The 19,349-nt window shown below is 39.9% G+C and overlaps 1 protein-coding gene across 1 annotated transcript in view; it reads left to right on the forward strand.

The window, feature by feature from the left end:
* Positions 1 to 844: 844 nt before the first annotated feature.
* Positions 845 to 19,349, forward strand: part of ZFX (zinc finger protein, X-linked) — an 83,271-nt gene continuing 64,766 nt past the window's right edge. The window contains exon 1 of the mRNA XM_012656349.1: positions 845 to 921. The gene's annotated coding sequence lies outside the window, so the exon portion shown is untranslated. The remainder of the gene's footprint in view (positions 922 to 19,349) is intronic.

Genomic DNA, 19,349 nt, shown 5'->3' on the forward strand with positions numbered 1-19,349 from the left:
TGCAATGTGCCAGGCCAGTTTCAAAATGTAACCTTTTTCTCAACTCCACCCCCTCGCCCCCCGCAAACTAATAAAATCAGTTTGGCTCTCTGTCTGCTTATTTTTTTTAAAAAATATTAAACAGCTTGGTAGTTGCTCCACGGATAACCCTTCTACCCCCTCCTCTTGCCCGCACACCCATTTAGACTGGTAAGCCCGTTTTCATTTTATTTCAACGATTTTTTTTTTTAAGCGAAGGCAGGGGACGGCGGGGGTTGCTAAATTTATCTTCCTCCCCGGCTACGGGGATGAAGAAAACACATTTACTGCGGGCGGGGGTCTGAGGGCCTGCAAACAACTCGAGCTGGCGCCTCGGCCAGGACCGGCGCGGAGAGGCGGTAGGTCTCCGGGGAGGCCCCCAGGGGCGGCCGCGGCCCACGGGACATGGTGGGGGGTGGCCCGGCCGCCTGGCTCTCCGCGGGGTCGGCGGACCGCGGCCCCGCGCGGGCTTTACGGCCGAGGCGGCGGCAGCGGCGCGTGTGTGGCGGCGGCGGCGGGCGGGAGCGCGGAGGAGGTGGAAAGAAGGGGGGCGCTGTCACGGAGACTCCGGCCGCCGGAGACCCCGCCGCAGCGAGGCCACTGGGCTGGCTCCCCGGTCGCGGGGCGTGAGCGGCGCCGACCCGGGGCGCCAGGGGGACCCACCGGGCGGAGGAGGGGGCCCATCTACCCTTCCGCATTTTCCTGGGTCTCTCTCCCGGGCGGTGACGTGACGTGCTGACGGCGGGCCCGTGCCGGGGAGCTGGGCCGCTTTTTGTCAGCTCCGAGCTCGGCCCCTCCTCCCTCCCTCCGCCCGCCCCACCAGCCGGAGCCCGGCCCAGTGCTCCAGAGAAAGGCCGGCCTGCAGCACCCGCCACCGTCGCCGACCGCCCGCACGCCCGTCCGGTGAGTCCCGGGTGCCGCCGCGGCCGCGGGGCCTAGCGCGCGCGCATAGGCCTGGTCTCGGCCTGGTCGGCGGCCCGCAAGGCGCCCTCCCGCGCTAGGCCGGGCGGCGTGGCGCGACGCGCCAAGCAGGCCCTGAGGAGGCCGCAGTTAGGCCCGGGGAGGAGCCCGGCTGCCCCGAGCGGCGGCGGAGGCGCGCTCCGTATGCGGGCGGGGGTTGGGGGAGGGTCGCCCGGCCGTCCGGGAGGCGGCTGAGGGGCCCCGGGTCTGCGTCGCGGCCGACCCGGGGCACCCCGCGGGGGCGAGGCCTGGCGAGGAGGCGAAGGCTGCAGGCATGAGGTGAAGGCCGCAGGCCGGCCGGGCCGATTTTCGCTATGTAAATATCGGTGAGGGGGGGAGGGACGGGGGACAAGATGGCGGCGGCTCGGCGCTTGCTGCAGGGGACGACTGAGGGGGTTGCCGGGAGGGGGAGCCGCCATCTTGAAGGCGGTGTCTGTAGAGAAAATTCCGCTACAGCCCGTGAGAGGGGGTGGGAGAGCGGTCGGCGGCAGCAGCGGCGCCGGTGACGGGTCCCGGAGGCCCGGCGCGACCGCGTGTGCGCGCGGAGGGGCGTGCTCGCTCCCCACAGCGGCCATTGCCCTTGCCGCCATGATGCGCGCTCGGGCTACAGGCGCTCGGCGGCAGCGCCACCTTCCTGCCTTGCTTCCTGCAGCCCCGTGACTGGCTGCTGTTTCCGCTGCATTTCAGCTGAGCTGCCGCAGGCGGCCAGCGCCGCCGCCCGGGCGTAGGGTCCATTTCGCCCCTCAGCGCCCCCGCGCCTTTCCCCCGGCGTTTGTAGCCTCCCGGGGGCCATCGGGGCGGGTGGCAGTCCGGGGACCTGGGCTCACCAAGGCAGATGGGACCCTAGGAAGTTTTATTTTTGCTTAAGTAAAGTCTTACGTGGCTTAGGGTAACCCTCGGTGCGGTTGTTTCCCAACAATCATTGCCTCCTCGAATATCTGACTAAAGAACTAAAAATAAAAATTGATGGGAAAGTTCTCACCACTCTTTTGTCCAATAGGGAAAAAGGTACAAATTGTATAGCATAAAAGCGGAGGAATAAAATTTCGAAGGAGTCATTTGTATTCATTTATGTGGAAACAATTTTCTTGAAAAACTGTATTTAAGCTATTAGTGATCTGTTTGTGGTGTTTGCTTTTTTTGAGGAATAAGAAAAGGGCAGAATGCTTTTTATTTTCTTATTGGAGGACAACATAACGTGCGTATTTGTTGTGCATTTGTCTGTGTTTAGATTCTTTATTTGTGAAGTTTTAAGGTGGAGTTCCATCCCCTGAAGTACTTTCGATTGCACACTTTCGATTGCACACTGTACAATTGTCCTGGTAAATGGGAACTCAGTGTTAGCGGTGCACCGTGGTAGGTGCTAAGAAAGATTAAAAAGGGTCCTGTAGTGCCGGCGATGGCTGCAAGAAGTTCATTGTTCCCAGGTAGATGGGACAAGGTGAAATGAACTCAGTGCTGCGGGCAAGGTACAACTAATGACAGGTGTCAGAGGAGGGCAAGATATTTCCAATTGGGGCATCAGGAAAAGATACCTGAAGTAGGTGGCATTTTGAGAAGGTTACCGAAGGATGGGTAGGACTTCATTAGGTTGTAGCTGCGGAAAGGGCATTTCAAGGGTGAAGCTTCTTCAGAAAACGGCAAGTATTTACATTTTGGTGGAAGTGGATGGTTTAGGTAGGGGAGAGGTGGGAATTCAGACTAGAAAAGGTGGATTGCACAAGAGCTGGCAAAGTGGAGGGGCTTTATACTCCGTGGCCAGGCAGCAGGGGTGCCCTTAATTAGCAGAGCGATGACACCCCCAGCTGTGTTTTATAGTCACTTAGCAGTTCCGTTGGACTAGGAAAAGTTTCAAAGTTGAGAAATAACGACAATATTAAGTTGATCAGTGTTTTCACTATCAGAACGGTTAAAAGAAGGCCCAGAAGTTAAGCAAATTTTTCTACTTTTTGAACGGTCCATCTCTATAAGACAGCTGCTGCTTTTTTTCTATCCTAATTCCTCACCCCAAATAACCTTTTGCTCAGGGTTATTATAATTTCTATAGTAAACAAATAGGGAGAGGTTTCTAACATTTCATTTACCATGGTTGAAAATTACAGGACTAGTGCTGTGGGTCACTTGACGAAAATGAGAAATGAACCTATCAGTACTACCATGGTAATTTCTTAAGAAGTCAGTTTTGAAAAGTAGGTCGGAAAAGCGATTGTTAGAAGGCAGCGGCCTTCAGATGGCCTGTTGCAATCCGGTTTCTTCCCCCCCTGGTGAAAGTAACAGCCGTTTTGTTTGAGAGGGTAACTAAGGCTGTTAGCTAAGCCTCACCTTCCAGCTCGTGTTTTGATTAATATTTGGCTAATCTAGATGTGCGCGGGGGGAATGTTTCCTAGAATTTTATGACGTAAACCTTGAGGTAGCATAGGTATTCACTTTCAGTTTTTCCATTTTTCTAAACTGCAACAGGTCAGCGCTGCGATGCTCCATGAAAGGAATGGAGGGAATGAGAGCCTCGTGTTTGTTAGAAAGAACTATGGTTTAGAAAAGTTTCGAGAAACGGTACATTGTGTGAGGCCAGCTAGAAAGCAAGTTGCTAAGGTGGGCTGTGGTTGTTGAGGTGCTAAGGGTAAACACAAACTTAGAAGAACCAGTTGCTTTTGTATCTTGATAGCTGGGAAAGACATAGAAAAGCTATAAAAAAGATAGAATTGTATTGCTGCACAGTATAGCAACAGTGGATGATCAAGATTAAGATTAATTTAGACTCAAGTTTTATAATTAAGACAGACACGTGTATAGTTTAGTTTCCAGTAGAAATGGTTAAATATAAAATTCTTTTTGTCTGAAAGGGTAGACCTCGATACTCTGGAATGAAGTATTCCATTTGGGTAAGTGGAATACCTTATAACCCAAGTATTTTAGGTAAAAGAGATGTTAGTTTTTAATTCATATGTATTTTTTTAGATAGATGCAAATTTCCTTTTTCAAAAAACATGCATTAAAATTTTTTTCCACTTTGCTTTTTGTAAATGCTTACTTTTTAACCCCATTTAGACTGGTATTGTCACTGATGATTATCTTTATTATTTGTGCTTGTGCACACTGTCAACACCAAACTTGCTTTTTCACTCTTAAAGTCCTCAATCAGTCCTTGAAATCTGTCACCCTGAGCAAAGATGACCTAATCTTTTACTTCACTGAGAGGGGTGGATGGCCATCTGATTTAAACAGCTGAGTCTCCCTCCTTCTGCTTCGTGCCTTTCCTCTGTCCCCACCTAGGCCTTCCTTCTTTTCCTTTTGCTGCAGGAAGGATTGCCCTCCTTCAAGCCCCACTGCTCTGCTCCTCACCCCGGCCTGCCTCTCTAGGGACTGAGCTCTGGCAGTGATGGCCGTCTCTTGCATCATTACCCTCGCCTTATAAACATTCCTAGGTTTGCTCATCTTACAAAAACCTCATCTGCCTTCTCTTTCCTTTCACCAGTAATTTTATTTCTTTTCACCCCACTTATTCCTAAATTCAGTGTTTCTCTACTCGGGAAACTTGCACAGCATGTTAATGGGTGTGTCATATAAAAGTGTACTGTGTTTCAGAAACTCTGTATACCTTCTCTGCCCTCTATGGTGGGATTTCCCTCAAGGTCAGTCCTCTATCCTTTCTTCTCTGGAATCTTCTCCCCTAGCTTTGTAGTCCCTTATCATGCCCACCCTGTCTTCTAGTTTCTCATCTACCATTTCTAGTTGCCTGCTGACCATCTCCACCCACATGTCTTAACTGTCTCAACATGGCTGAAACCAGATTTATCTGGCACATAGTAGATGCCCAATATTATTTATTGAATTTTTTTTTATTACCCAGAGCCCCTAAAACAACTCCTGCTTCTCCCTTTTTTTTATGTTAATGGTGCCATCATTTTATCAGGTGCGTTCTTTCTTTTCTGTCCAATAGAGCAATGTGGACATCTTTAATTTAGCATTTAATCAATTATATTTTAACTGTGTGTTTATATTTTTGTCTTCCAAACTGTGAATATAGACACAAGTTCTCATTTATCTTTGTCCCCAAGCAGTACCTGGTACATGGTCCATTATCTCCCCAAACAATTATTTCAATTATTGGGTACAAAGAATTTTATATAGTTGAATAGTTTTCAGCTATTCAAAATCAAACATCCAGTCAGTGTGTTCTTCTGACCAAGGAATATACATATAAGGGCACACCTACCTTGTTAGGGCACCAGGTCAAGAGGAGGAGCTGAGTCACCTTCCCCCTTATCTGATTGGAATATGGCCCGCCTTTCTTGTTCATGTCAAATTATTTTTCCAGACAGCATTTTATAAAACCCAGGTGTCTTATAACTATTTGATTCAAGTGGAAATATACTTTAAGGAAACTGGCCTTGAAGTATACGGCCATTATTAGGCTTTAAAAAAGTATATTTAGGCTGGGCGCCATGGCTCACACCTGTAATCCTAGCACTCTGGGAGGCCGAAGCAGGAGGATCCTTTGAGCTCAGGAGTTGGAGACCAGCCTCGCCTGAGCAAGAGCGAGACCCCGTCTCTACTAAAAATAGAAAGAAATTAGCTGGACAACTAAAAATACATAGAAAAAATTAGCTGGGCGTGGTGACACGTGCCTGTAGTCCCAGCTACTCAGGAGGCTGAAGCAGGAGGATCGCTTGAGCCCAGGAGTTTGAGGTTGCTGTGAGCTAGGCTGATGCCACGGCACTCTAGCCCGGGCAACAGAGCGAGACTCTGTCTGGGGGAAAAAAAAAAAAAGTATATTTAAAAAGTTTTATGAAATGTTTCAAAATTACTGAAAAGCAAATATTACTTAAACAGATCTGAATATTTTGGTATGTATTTGCTTCATCTTTTTTGTTATTATTGTTTAAAGAAATAGTCTCACAGATCCAGTTAAAGGGTGACCCCCCCATCCCATTCCTGTTTTTTCTTTGCCAGAAGTAAGCAGTATCCTAACATGTATGTACCAAAACAATATCAAGTATTGCTTTGTGTGTTTTAACTTTACATAAACAGTATTATAACTGTGTGTTTCATTTTATATGTTATTTTCACTTAACGTATTTTTGAGATTTATCTGTATGTTTATCGAGTGGCTTTCAAAGTGTGCCCCAAGGATTTTTGGTGATCCTTAAGATTCTTTGAGGGAGTCCATGAGGTCAAAGCTATTTTCATAATACTATTATTTTCCCTTTTCACCTGCATTCTCCTATACACTGAGTACTGTACATAGGCTATATGACACATGATGTCATAATAGCTGCAGTGCAGAGACAGTTATTGGAATCCAGCTGTTCTCTATTAAGCCAGACATTAAAGAGATGTTTAAAAATGTAAAGCAATGATACTCTTTTCCCTAATTTTTTATTTTGAAAGTTATTTTAAAATAAATATTCATGTTTACATATAGTAGGCTTATTATTTTTTATGAATTAATAAATGTTTTTAAATGTCTCAGTTTTAATTTCTAGTATGGTAAATATCTATAGGTATGACCTCCATAAAAACTCTTTGTGGTCCTTAATTTTCTTTTTTTTTTTTTTGAGACAGATTCTCGCTCCATTGCCCTGGTTAGAGTACAGTGGCCTCAACATAGCTCACAGCAACCTCAAACTCCCGGGCTCAAGCGATCCTCCTGCCTCAGCCTCTCGAGTAGCTGGGACTACAGGCATCCACCACCACACCCAGCTAATTTATTTATTTTTTTGTATTTTTAGTAGAGAGAGACAGGATCTCACTCTTGCTCAGGCTGATCTCAAACTCCTGAGCTTAAGTGATCTTCCTACCTCCATCCTCCCATCTTGGCCTCCCAGAGTGCTGGGATTACAGGTGTGAGCCAGCGCACCTGGCCTGTGGTCCTTAATTTTTAAGAGTGCAAAGGGGTCCTGAGACCAAGAAGTTTGAAAACTACTGATCTAGTTCATTCATTTTACTTGTATTTTAACATATAAATATGCTTTGGCTTATTTATCTATTTTTACTTGTATTTTAACATATAAATATGCTTTGGCTTATTTATCTATTCTTATGGAGGGACCAGTAGGCTATTTGCAATTTTCTGTAATTTCAAACAATGCTGCTGTGAACATTGTTATACGGAGTTCTCTCTTGGGATTATAGTAGAAGTAGAATTGCTTCGTTGAAGTCTGTGCATTGTCAGCTTTACTGGGAATTGCCAAAATGCCAAATTGTTTTCCATTTGACACTCCCACCAGCTACGTGTGAGCCTGTTTCTCCAGACCACTGCCAAAAGATTAGATTTTGCAATTTTTTCCGAACTGTTCGGTATAAATGGTATCTGCTGTTTTCATTGTGCATTTCTTAGTTTATTAGTGAGGTTGACCCTTTTTTCCCATATATTTTATTGGCTATTGTGAGTTTTCTATGAATTGCTTGTGTGTATCCTTGGTCCGTTTTTCTGTTGGATCGTTGTCTTTTTCTTATTGGTTTATGGATATTTTTATATTCCGGATACTAATGATTTGTGATTATATATACAAAAAATACTTTTTCCTAGTCTGTGGCTTGTCTTTTAGCTTTGTCTACAGGAAGGTTTTTATGTAGGCCTTCTTAATGTGATGGTAGCCAGTTTTCTTTTCAGTTTTTTTCATTTATGGCTTGTGTTTTCTAGTGTCTTCAAGAAGTTTTTCTCTTACCCCAAGGTCATAATTGTACTGTGCTTTTGCATATTTAGGTCATTAATTCATCTGGAGTTTTTTTCTCTGTTGTGTGATTTAGGGATCTAATTTTATCTTTTTCATGTGGATTTATCAAATAGTACTGCCTTTTCCCTCACTGATTCATAATGCAACTCTTGAGGTATATCATATTCCCACATATACACATCTGTTTTCAGTTTCTCTCTTCTGGTTTCATTGGTCTGTTCGCCTATGTATGTCACCCTGATTTAATGATAGCTTTATAATTAAATCAATATATTTCTTCAGTATCGTTTTAGCTATTTTCCTCTTTTTGCTTATTTTAGGATCAGTTTGTCAATTTCTATGAAAACTGTTGGATTTTTATTTGCATCAAATTTATAGAATAAATATATAGATTCATATGGATATATGCTAAGTAGTAGAGCAGGGATTTGAATCTGGGTATGTGCACTGCTTTTCATAAAGTTCTTGTACAACTTTTGTTAGGTTTTTTTTTTTTTTTTTTGCTAGATACCATGTAATTTTTGTTATTGTAAATAGGATTTTTAAAAGAATAATTTTTATTTCAAAATATTAGGGGGTACAAGTGTTCTTGTTACATGGATGACCATGTAATACTGAAGTCAGGGCTTTTAGTGTGCCCCTCACCAGAATAGTATAAATTGGACCCAATAGGCAAGTTTTTATCCTTCTCCTCTCACCCACCCTCCCCACTTCTTAGCTTCCAATGTCCTTTACACCACTTTATGATCATGTGTACCCGTTGTTTAGCTTCCACTTATTAGTGAGAGCATGTGTTTATTTTTCCATTTCTGAGATACTTTGCTTAGGATAATGTTCTCTAGTTCCATCCAAGTTGCTACAAATGACATCATTCCATTCCTTTTTATGGCTGAGTAGTATTCCATGGTGTGTGTGTGTGTGTGTGTGTGTGTGTGTACACACACCACATTTTCTTTATCCTCTCAGCAATTGATGGGCACTTAGGTTAATTCTGTATCTTTGCAATTGTGAGTTGTGCTGTGATAAACATTCAGGTACAGGTGTCTTTTTGATATAATGATTTCTTTTCTTTTGGGTGAATACCCAGTTGTGGGATTGCTGGATTGCATGGTAGGTCTACTTTCAGTTCTTTGAGGAATCTCCAAGGATTTTTCTTTTAGTTATAATTTTTATTTAATTATCGCAGATGTATAGGGAACACTATTGACTTACATGTATTGATCATGTAACCTTGCTGTTCTCTCATATTACCATATTTCATAGATTCTGAGGTACCCCCCCCCACATTTTTGACATCTCTGAAATCAAAATAGATCTCCAGTTGATGATGTCCTATAGTCACTGTTGTTCAGGCAGCAGTCAGGATATAGTTATATCATTACCTGCACATCCACAAACTTGGTCAGGGCTCTTCATTTTGTCATCACTTTAAATGAGAATGTGTATTGTTATATTGTTATTTCATACAACTGAAGGCAGAAGAAATTGCAAAGTGTGTGCCTGCCTTTGAAAGAAAATCCAATAGATAATAATGGAACATTTTAAGAAATGCTGCATCAAGCCCATTATCCAAAGTGGGGCATCACAAGAACAGAAAAATGGCATCCATTTGTACTCACCATCAAATTGGTATTAACTAATCAACACATAAATGCACATATAAGAATAACATCTATTGGATGTTGGGCAGGGGGGAGGGGGGTGAGGGAGGAGGGGACGGGTATTTGTATACACAAGGAGTGCAATGCGCACCACCCGAAGGATGGACATATTTGAAACATGGACTTGGGGGGGGGGCAAGGGCAACATACGTAACCTAAACATCTGTACCCCCATAATATGCTGAAATAAAAAAAAAAAAAAAAAAAAGAAATGCTGCATCACCAACACTTTTGTTGGTAGAGGGCAGTATTGTTAGGAACAGTTGAACAGCTTTGAGTAGAAAAGCCGTCCACAGTAGGAGCCTGAATGTGAAGTTTTAGGAATACCCTACCGATTTCTGTTGCTTCTGTTTTTCTTTATGCATTCACAAGATACGTAAAAATGTGTCTAAATAAGTCTGAAAGGATTGTCCTGGCCGGGCACGGTGGCTCATGCCTGTAATCCTAGCACTCTCAGAGGCCGAGGTGGGAGGATTGCTTGAGCTCAGGAGTTCAAGACCAACCTGAGCAAGAGTGAGACCCTGTCTCTTACAAAAAGTATAAAAATTAGCCAGGCATCATGGTGTGTGCAGTAGTCCCAGGTACTCGAAAGGCTGAGGCAGGAGCATCACTTGAGCCCAGGAGTTTGAGGTTGCTGTGAGGTAAGGTTGATGCCACGGCACTCTACTCAGGGCAACAGATTGAGACTCTTTCAAAAAAAAAATTGTCTTGATAAGTCTAAAATGAAAATCCTAGATAATGAGAAAATATGGTATCATTGGCAGTGTTTTTTTCTTAGTTGTGTGTAAAATAAGGTTGTATCTTACAATTGGTGGTAGGTATCTTTAGAGTCAATGAAATGTGGGAGTAAGTAATATCAGTTTATAATTATTTTGTATTTTCCAAGTAGTTATCATGTCTCTGAATAATGCATTTTTATTTCTTCTTTTCCATTCTTTTTGCCTCCTGTTTCTTGTTCTGATCTGTACCGCGTTGACTGATGCCTCGAGTAAAGTGTTGAGTAGAAGCATTGATAATGGGCATCCTTGTCTAGGTACTTTAATGGAGTGCTTGTGATGTTTTATCATTAAGTATGATACCGTAGTGGGCTTTTTTGGGGGGGAGTACAGATATTATTTTTTAGTTTAAGTTCTCTTCTATCATTTTAGAGTTTTTACCTTGAACAGGAGTTGAATTTTTCTAATGCTTTTGCTGCATTTACTGGTTTGATGAAGTGCATTAATAGATTTTCTATTTTAAACTGTCTTTGGATTCGATTCCCTGGATATCTGCATCCCTTTGTTGTTGCCGTGTACTTTTCCTTTTTCATGTAATCTTTGTCATGTTTTGATAACAACGTTATGTTAACCTCATAAGGTGAATTGGGAAGTATTCCCTCTTTTTAAAAAATAGTTTCTATTTAATAGAGATGATCTGTTTCTTGAAAGTTAGAATCTGTCTGTAATTGGTGTCTTTTTTGTGAATAGAGTTTTAGTTTTTGATTTATTAATAGTTTATTTCATGGTGATGTCTTTTTTGACTTTTGAGGTTTTTTGTTATACAAAATGAACAATTTTCTAGAAAGATATAAATTTTCAAATACATTAGTATAAAATATGGGTTTCCCTGATGACCTTGTAAAATCTTTATTTCATTAATTTGCTCCTTTTTTCCTGATCAGTATTGCCAGTAACTTGCCTATATTATTAGCCTTTTAAAATAGTTCTTTTTATTGATTCTATCTGTCCCTATGGTTAATATTTCTTTCCTTCTGCTTTATTTGCATTTATTCTGACATTTTAAAATTTAAGTTGGAAGCTTAGCTCATTAGTATTTAATCTCTTTTTATGATATATACATTTAAAACTATAAAATTTCCTCTAAACTATAACTTAAGGCTATGATTTTTTAATATTGACATGTAATAATTATACATATTTATGGGTACAGAGTGATTTCCATACATGTATATAATGTATAGTGATCAAATCAGGATAATTAGTTTATCCATTGCCTCAAACGTTTATCATTTCTTTGTTTTGGGAACATTCAGTATCTTCTCTTCTAGATATTTGAATATATACAGTAAATTGTTAACTGTAGTCACCCTACAGTGCTATAAAACACTAGAACTTATTCCTCCTTTCTAGCTGTACTTTTGTATCTGTTAACCAGCCTCTCTCCCTGTCCTGGATGCTGTGATTTTGACATGAATTGATTTTCGTTATTACTTAGTTGTAAATATATTATGATTGCCATAATTTTCCTATTGGCCATTAACTTATTTAGAACTTTGTTTTCAAATTTATGGGATTTTGTTTTGTTTTGCTGTTGTTATCTCTTTGACATTTATTTCTAATTTTATTGCATTATAGTAGAGGAACATTGATTGAGATGCAAAAATTAATTATATTTCTCTATACCAGCAACAAACAATTTGAAAATCAAATTTAAAAACTAGGACAATTTATAATAAGGTCAAAGAACATCTAATACCTTGAAATAAAACCAACAAAGCATATTGTAAGACCTTTAGTAAAAAACCTTACTAAGAGAATTGAAAGAAGACCTAAATTATTGGAGGAAGATAACAGTGTTCATTGGACTCGAAATGTCAGTGTTGTAAATTGATGTATAGAGCTTCAGTGCAATCCCAATCAGAATCCCACAGGGCTGCTCCTTCTTTCCCTTCCTTCCCCCCCTTTTTTGGTAGACTAGTTCTCAAATTTATATGGAAATGCACAGGGCCAAGAATGACAATGGCAGTCTTGAAAAAAAGTTGGAAGACTTACACTACCATATATCAAACCTTATTATAAAGCTACAGTGATTAAAACAGTGGACACAAAGCCAGATTGACCAATGGCACAGAATAGAGTCTGAAAGCAGATCTATCCGTATAAGGTCAATTGATTTAAAACAAAGGTGTATTGGGATTTTGATTGAATATAGAGGTTAATTAAGGAAGAATTGATATTACTGATCCAATGTATTGAAGAGCAAGATTGGTTTCTATATATATATTTGTCTTTTTTTTAAAAAAAAATCCCACGTAGTAGAATTTTCAGTTACTCTTCTCAGTGTGATTTTCCATTCTTAAGCGTTCTAGAAGAAAGCTTTTGTCTTCAAGTATATTGATTTTGTACGAGCACACCTTTTGAATTCATACTGACTTTAGTTTTTCAGTTGATTCTCTTGGATTTCCTAGATATATATACGTTTAATTTTTTTCAAGTAATAATTATATCTTACATTTCATTATCTTACCTAATTGCACTGGCCGACAGTTCTCATACAGTCCTAAATAATAATAGTGTTAATGGGGATTCTTGTCTTAATTTTGACTTTAGAGGGAATACTTCTAGTGTTTTACCTTAGGTTTAATAAGTGTCTTTTTGTTATAAAATGATACTAACATCATTCTCATATCCCAAAACATGTGTTCTGACATGAACTGATTTAAGATTGCATATACTTGTGTATTTTTTAAACAGCTTTAATGAGATAAAGCTGTTATTATAATAAATCTACCCTTTATTTATTTTATTTTATTTATTTATTTTTTTTGAGACAGAGTCTCACTGTGTTGCCCGGGCTAGAGTGCCATGGCGTCATCCTAGCTCACAGCAACCTCAAACTCCTGGGCTCAAGCGATCCTCCTGCCTCAGCCTCCCGAGTAGCTGGGACTACAGGCATGTGCCACCATGCCCGGCTAATTTTTTCTATATATTTTTAGTTGGCCGATTAATTTCTCTCTAATTTTTAGTGGAGACGGGGTCTCGCTCTTGCTCAGACTGGTTTCGAACTCCTGAGCTCAAACAATTCGCCCGCCTCGGCCTCCCAGAGAGCTAGGATTACAGGCGTGAGCCACCGCGCCCTGCCAAATCTACCCTTTAAAATGTACAATTCAGTGGTTTTTAGTAGATTCAGAGTTGTGCAACCATCACCACTAATTAGAACATTTTCATCACCCCAAAAAGAAACCCTATACCCATTAGCAGTCATTCCCCTCTCCCCACTCTTCTCAGCCCCTAGCAACCACTAATCTACTTTCTGTTTGTGTGGGTTTGCTGCTTCTTGACATTTCATATAAATGGAATCCTTTAATAATGTGGTCTTTTGTGTCTGACTTCTTTCACTGTGCATGTTTTCAAGGGTCATCCGTGTTGTAGCATGTGTCAGTACTTCATTCCTATTTATTGTGTTTTTTAACTGTTAAGAAAATACCTGTCTATTCCAGTTTGACTGAATACTTTGTTTTAAATCAAAAGTAGATATTGATTTTCAACTTTTCAGCATCTATTGAGAATATCAGGGGTTTCCTTTTTTGACCTATTAATTTGGGCCATTATTTGGCTCCATCCTTGAATTCTAGAGTAACCATACTGTGTCAAGGTCTCTGTGTGTGTGTGTGTGTGTGTGTGTGTACATGGGTGTGCATTTCTTTTTTTTTTACATGATGAATCACATTTGCAAATACTTGACTTGAGATTCATAATTAAGCAAGTTTGCAGCTTGGTTAAATTATTTTTGTTAGGTTTTGTTTTAAATGGTAAATTAGTTTTCTAAAAGGAATTGGATAAGCTTTCTTCTTTATTCAGATAGCTTTGGGGAAATCCTAGAGCTTTTAGAAAGGGGTAACATTAGACAGCTTTTCTCCTTTTTTGTTTTTCTTTTTAAAATTTCATGGTGATTGGGTTTTCTATCTCTTATTGAGTTAATGCTAGTAATTTACACTTCCCTCAATGTGCTAACATAGAATTATAGACTATTTTCTTAGAAGTTTTTTTTTTCATTTTTTTTGTATCTGTGTTTTTCTTTCTCATTGCAAATTATGTGTGCTTGTGCTTTCCCTCAGTCCCCCCCCACCTTAGATTATTATCTAGTAGTATTTTATTGTCTCTCCAACTCCCTGAAATAAGCCATGTTTGGAGATTTTTTTTTTTTTTTTGGTAAAATTAGCTGGTTCCCTAGCTTTGCTCCAGAGACTGATCATGAAATTAATGCTTGCTGATACTCAACCTGGAGTCATGCCTATTGTTGGTCTTGTGAGAAGCAGGTATATTTATTACAAACCAGCCCCTGCATTGCCCACCCTGTTCCTTTTTTTCTTGATATTTTTTTTTTTTTTTTTTTTGTGATTAAAGGATTTATTAAGTTATATGTGCAAAGCACATTGCTAATTGTATTAGCAAAAGATCAATGTAAAAACACTCTTCAGTTCTGCAACTGGCAATTTAAAAAATTTGTTCTAGTTGTTGAAAGGTCAAATGTTATATTCTTGCCAGGGGGGCACTGAGTTTACAGAACCTCACAGACCCAGAGCAATGTATTTAGGAAAAGCAATAATAGGAAGCATGTATTTATGTAGGTAGGATAAAGAATAGGGTCAGTATTAGTCAAGTTAGTGTTGGTGATCTGGCAAGACAGTGATGTTAAGAAAGTTTGTAGTTTAAGAATATTTAAAAGGTTTTAAAAACTGTAAAGCTGTAATACATGATTTTTACAACTGGTTACCAGAAAACTAAGGAAAGCACTTATTGGCTTGAATAAAGTAACATGAAAGCGAGAATGTACAAATAAAAAAACCCCCCAAATTCTAATACATTATCAGAAAGATTTTCTAATACAAAGAGACATACTGCTCATTGAGAAGGAATTTGATAAGAAAAAGCACTTACTAAGTTAACAATTATAGGAATGACCAGTTCAGAGATGAATTAAATGCCCAATTTTGGGAAAGATGGCAGGTGCAAGAAAAAAAAGTGTAAGAAAGTAGTTTCTGGTAAGATTGACCTTTCTTCATCATATACTACATTTGACAGAAATTAATCTTTTAAAAATTTTACCTGTGACAGTTTTATTTCATTTATTTCATGTACAATGTAGTCTAAATCTCCACTTCCTATTTTGTCAAAATACTACGTTCCTTTGATCACATCAAGTATTCCGCACACCACTCCAGTACACCTGCAACTAAAGGCAGAATACTTCATTAGAGGAAACGTGAATAGGATTTCTGCTCAAAATTTCAGCAAAAGCTAATAACCCATTTTTAAAAAATTTCCCTACGAAATAAAAAATAGTGATCCAGAGAGTTGTTATCATCTTTCCATTATGATATACAGTAGAATGTTATGTAATGAACATGGATATTGATAAATTATTAAATGCATTAAATGGCAATATTAAGGAGGCTGTACTGCTTTACATGTCTGAAAACTAGTTAGAAAGTATATGCATTTCCTAACATCAAGCTAGTCTTAATAGTTTTCATAGCTCATCAGTGCACTAAGTTTAGAGGGTATTTTGGCAACTCCTAATCTGAGCAGGAATAGGGGCTGTGGAAAAATAAAGCCATATTTGTTATTTTAGGGCCAAACTTTAAAAGATTGTGAAAGTTTGGACTCTCAGACTTTAAATAAACAAAACCTTGAAATTACTGATCGACTCAAAATGGTTTTATGGAACAACTAATCTGTAACAAACCTTGGCATTGAAGTTTTTAGCAAAGCATACAAAAGTTCCAAGTGGGACAGAGCAAGGAAGGATGAGTTCTGATATTTACAACAGCAGATATTTTCTCTTCCTCTTCTTGACACAGGGTGGGCAAGGTTATTTGAAAATATTCTCTTCTTAGGGAATGGAATTTGAATTACAGCTATTAGATTAATATTATTAATTATACACATCTTCTCTTTCCTTACTTTTTGAATATTTAATCTGGCAAGTGTTGATAGAGTTGTAGCCTTCTACTACTATTGATTTTTTTCCCCAATTTCTGTCTCATAGGTCTTTTTTGTTCGTTTTTTTGTTTTTACATATCTCCATGCTGTTTTATTTGGCACATAAAAATTCATAATGACTTCAAATTCAACATAAACTAGAGAACACACACATTTACTTTTCCTTTCTCCCAAAATCACACTGAGGAAGAAATAACAAAAATCCAGAGAAGCAAGAAAACCTAAGAGGTATGAATCAGAATATGATGAATTTCTGGTTGAATAAAGCAATTGGGAGTCGATTAATGACAAAACCTAGGAGAGCTTGGCGAACCTGTGGCCCTATTCAGAAAGTATGAAGGACTATCCAATAATTGGCATCCTGCAGTACTACCAACGTCAAAAGCTGGGAGGTCCCTGGAGAATGAGCGAGCCGTGGGCACAGCCAGATAATTAAAGCTATGGAAAGCTAAGCCGTTTACCTGTCAGTATAGATGTCTCTAGTGGTTTTCCTGCCAGGATTATGCCCAAAATTCAGCTCCCTGAATTGCACATTTGTCCATAGGAAATTGCAAAGTGAGAAAGGTAAGGGTAGAGCTTTTGGTAGCTTGCAGCTATCCTGAGGGATAGTGAACCTCCAGCACCTGGAAGGTGGGATACTCTCCATTATTAAAGGAGAGCCTGGCTGGTACATGGTTTCTTTCCTATGGACTCATTCTAGGCAGGACTCCTGTGGTAAGAATTCAAGTTCATTGTTAGGCAAACAGGGATTCTCACTTGGGGTGAGGAAATTCACCCCAGCTATTGGAATGCAACTCTAGTCTACATGCTCATTTACAAATATGAATGGACCAACCAAGAACCATGCTTTTCAGGAAAACCTGCAGTGTGAAAGAGTAGCACCAAATTCCACCAACTACATAATGAAACTCCAGAGGAGATAGTTTAATATAGGGTACAGAATAAACTCAATTCTCAGAGATATTTGGGAAGATATCATGTCCACCAAAAATGAAAAGATTGCTGTGAAAAAGGTACTAAGTTTCTTTTGGAACTAAAATATCTTTTAAATAAAAATTCAGTAGGTGGGGTGGAGATCAAATTAGCTTAGAAGAAAAAATTCAGGGATTCTTTTAGGATATAGTAGAAAGATAAAGAATAAGAGAGAAAAGTTAAAGCGGTATACAGGCTAGATTTAGGAGTCTTTACATCCTGGAATAGAAATGCTAACAAGAATGAGAGAAAGTATAGAAACAACAGAAGAATCCTTCCTGAGTTCAAGAAGGGCTCAAGTCTTTTGATTGAAAGGGCTCACTGGGTCTGCATGTGAGAGAGGAGAGCTTGTTAGAGTGGTAGCAGTGAGAATAAAGGAGTGATGAATTTTAAGGGCTGACACGGTAAGAGAAGTAAAATATGACTCGAGATTTGAAAATGAGATATCTGGAGAAATGATGGCTAACACTGAACAACATGGGGAAAGAATTGGGAAAGAAACGTAGCTTAAGAGGGAAGATATTAATTAGGTTTTAAATGTAAATTTCCACCAGTTCCAATTTCTCCCTAAGAAAAATTCTATTATATTAATAGATTTGTTTTTGTTTGCCTTTACTGCAGCTTGAGAAGTCCATCTACTATGTATAATAAAATTTGGTTCTCTGAGTGTGACTTAGGGAGAAGAATTAGAGTTGAGTCATAGAATTAAAAGGCATTGAGTTTTTGGAAGACTAAAGGCAGAAAAGTGATTTTTGTATGCATATCACCTGCAAAAAGCCAAGTGAATATGCAAGCATCCTGTTAACTTGTCCAAGAGGGAGATCTTGGAAGTGTATAGGCATTAAGAGATATAAAACAAATTATCCCTAATTTAGGATAGACACAATGCCATTGCTATACCTGTTAACTTTTATTGCTTTATTTTAAAGAATGGAAGGAAGTTTTTATGAATTTACTGAGTTTCTCCCAGTACATTATTTCCCTTAAAACTACGTTTTTCCACTATGAATCTTTCGGAAGCATTTTCAGAATCATGACTCTTGCAGCTGAGAAGGGAATATTTTACTGAGTTTGAGGTGTAAGTGGAATCCCAGAAATATTTTGAGGGTATTTGGTAATCAGACTAAATATTAATGTTAGCACTTGTTCACCCAAATTCTTAGATTCTTGGTTCTCTGAACCATTCTGCTTATTTGTCTTTGGGTTAAGCTGGTCTCTGAGCCTGATTCCCACTGCAAAGGCATGGACACTTTCAGTTACATTAGCAGCGTACCTTCTTGCAGCTTTGCTTCAGTTAGCTTCCATTCTAAGAACTTGGTTTCATTCTGATTTTCAGAGGGAATTAGCAGTTCTAACTCCAAAGGAGTCTCTGCTTGGAAGTAAAAAAAAAGTTTGAGTTTTTATAGTGACAAAATAGAAGGGAAAATAACCAGTCAAAACAATTCTTTGTTGAACAATTACTGTTCACTTAAGATAAGTGAGTGGGCACCCCCCATGCAGGCCAGAGTATCTGTTAGGAAATGCATCTGATGTAAAAGGATGGGAAGAACAACAAATAAGTTTGTTATGGTAGTTTGGGTTAATATTGTAGAGCCCCCTGAATATTGGGGAACTGCTGAAGTGTTCTGAGCAGGGGAGTACCATGATCAAAACAGTGCTTTAAGAGGATTAACCTGCCTGCAGATTGCAGGAATGCCTCAGTACTTGGCACCAGCCCTTACTTCTCATAGAGTTTCTAGTCAGAAACCCTGTGGGAGTGGCCGAAAGGAGCAAGGCCAGCCCAGAGGCCATTTTCATTCCCCGGGGACCAGGAAATATGAAGCTGAGAAGGAATGGTGACTGGGAATAAAAAGAAAGGGACAGATTCCTGAGAAGCTGAAGAGAAGCAATTGAAGAGATCTGCAACCTGGCTAAACGTAAGCAGGGAAGAAGAAAAAGGCTATAGTGGGCATGTCAGGAGAAAGCTGGGTTTTATCCAGATGAAAATATTCAACAGATAGTCCGGTAGAAGTGTTAGGTTGGTTTTGGGAATCATCTTTGTGTAAATAATAGTTGAAACCAGGAGAATAAAGGGAAAGCAGAAGAGAAGCGGGCTGAGTGCACAACCCCGGGCAAGGCTGCAGTAAGAGGAGCCAGCAGTTAGGAAGGTGGGAAGAGAACTAGGATGTCACTTAAAGAAACGGAGGAGGAGAGAACTTCAAGACTGAGGGAATTGATTGTCTGTCAAACTCTAATAGAAAAAGCCAAGGGGGATGAATGCCAAGAAAAAGAGTTGTTCTGCAGGATGACGATTCTTAGAGCTGATGGCATTAGGTGGTTTTTTTGTTTTTTTT

This window comes from Propithecus coquereli, unplaced genomic scaffold (genome assembly GCF_000956105.1).
Source record: "Propithecus coquereli isolate 6110/MARCELLA unplaced genomic scaffold, Pcoq_1.0 Scaffold50, whole genome shotgun sequence".
NCBI classification, from domain to species: Eukaryota; Metazoa; Chordata; class Mammalia; order Primates; family Indriidae; genus Propithecus; species Propithecus coquereli.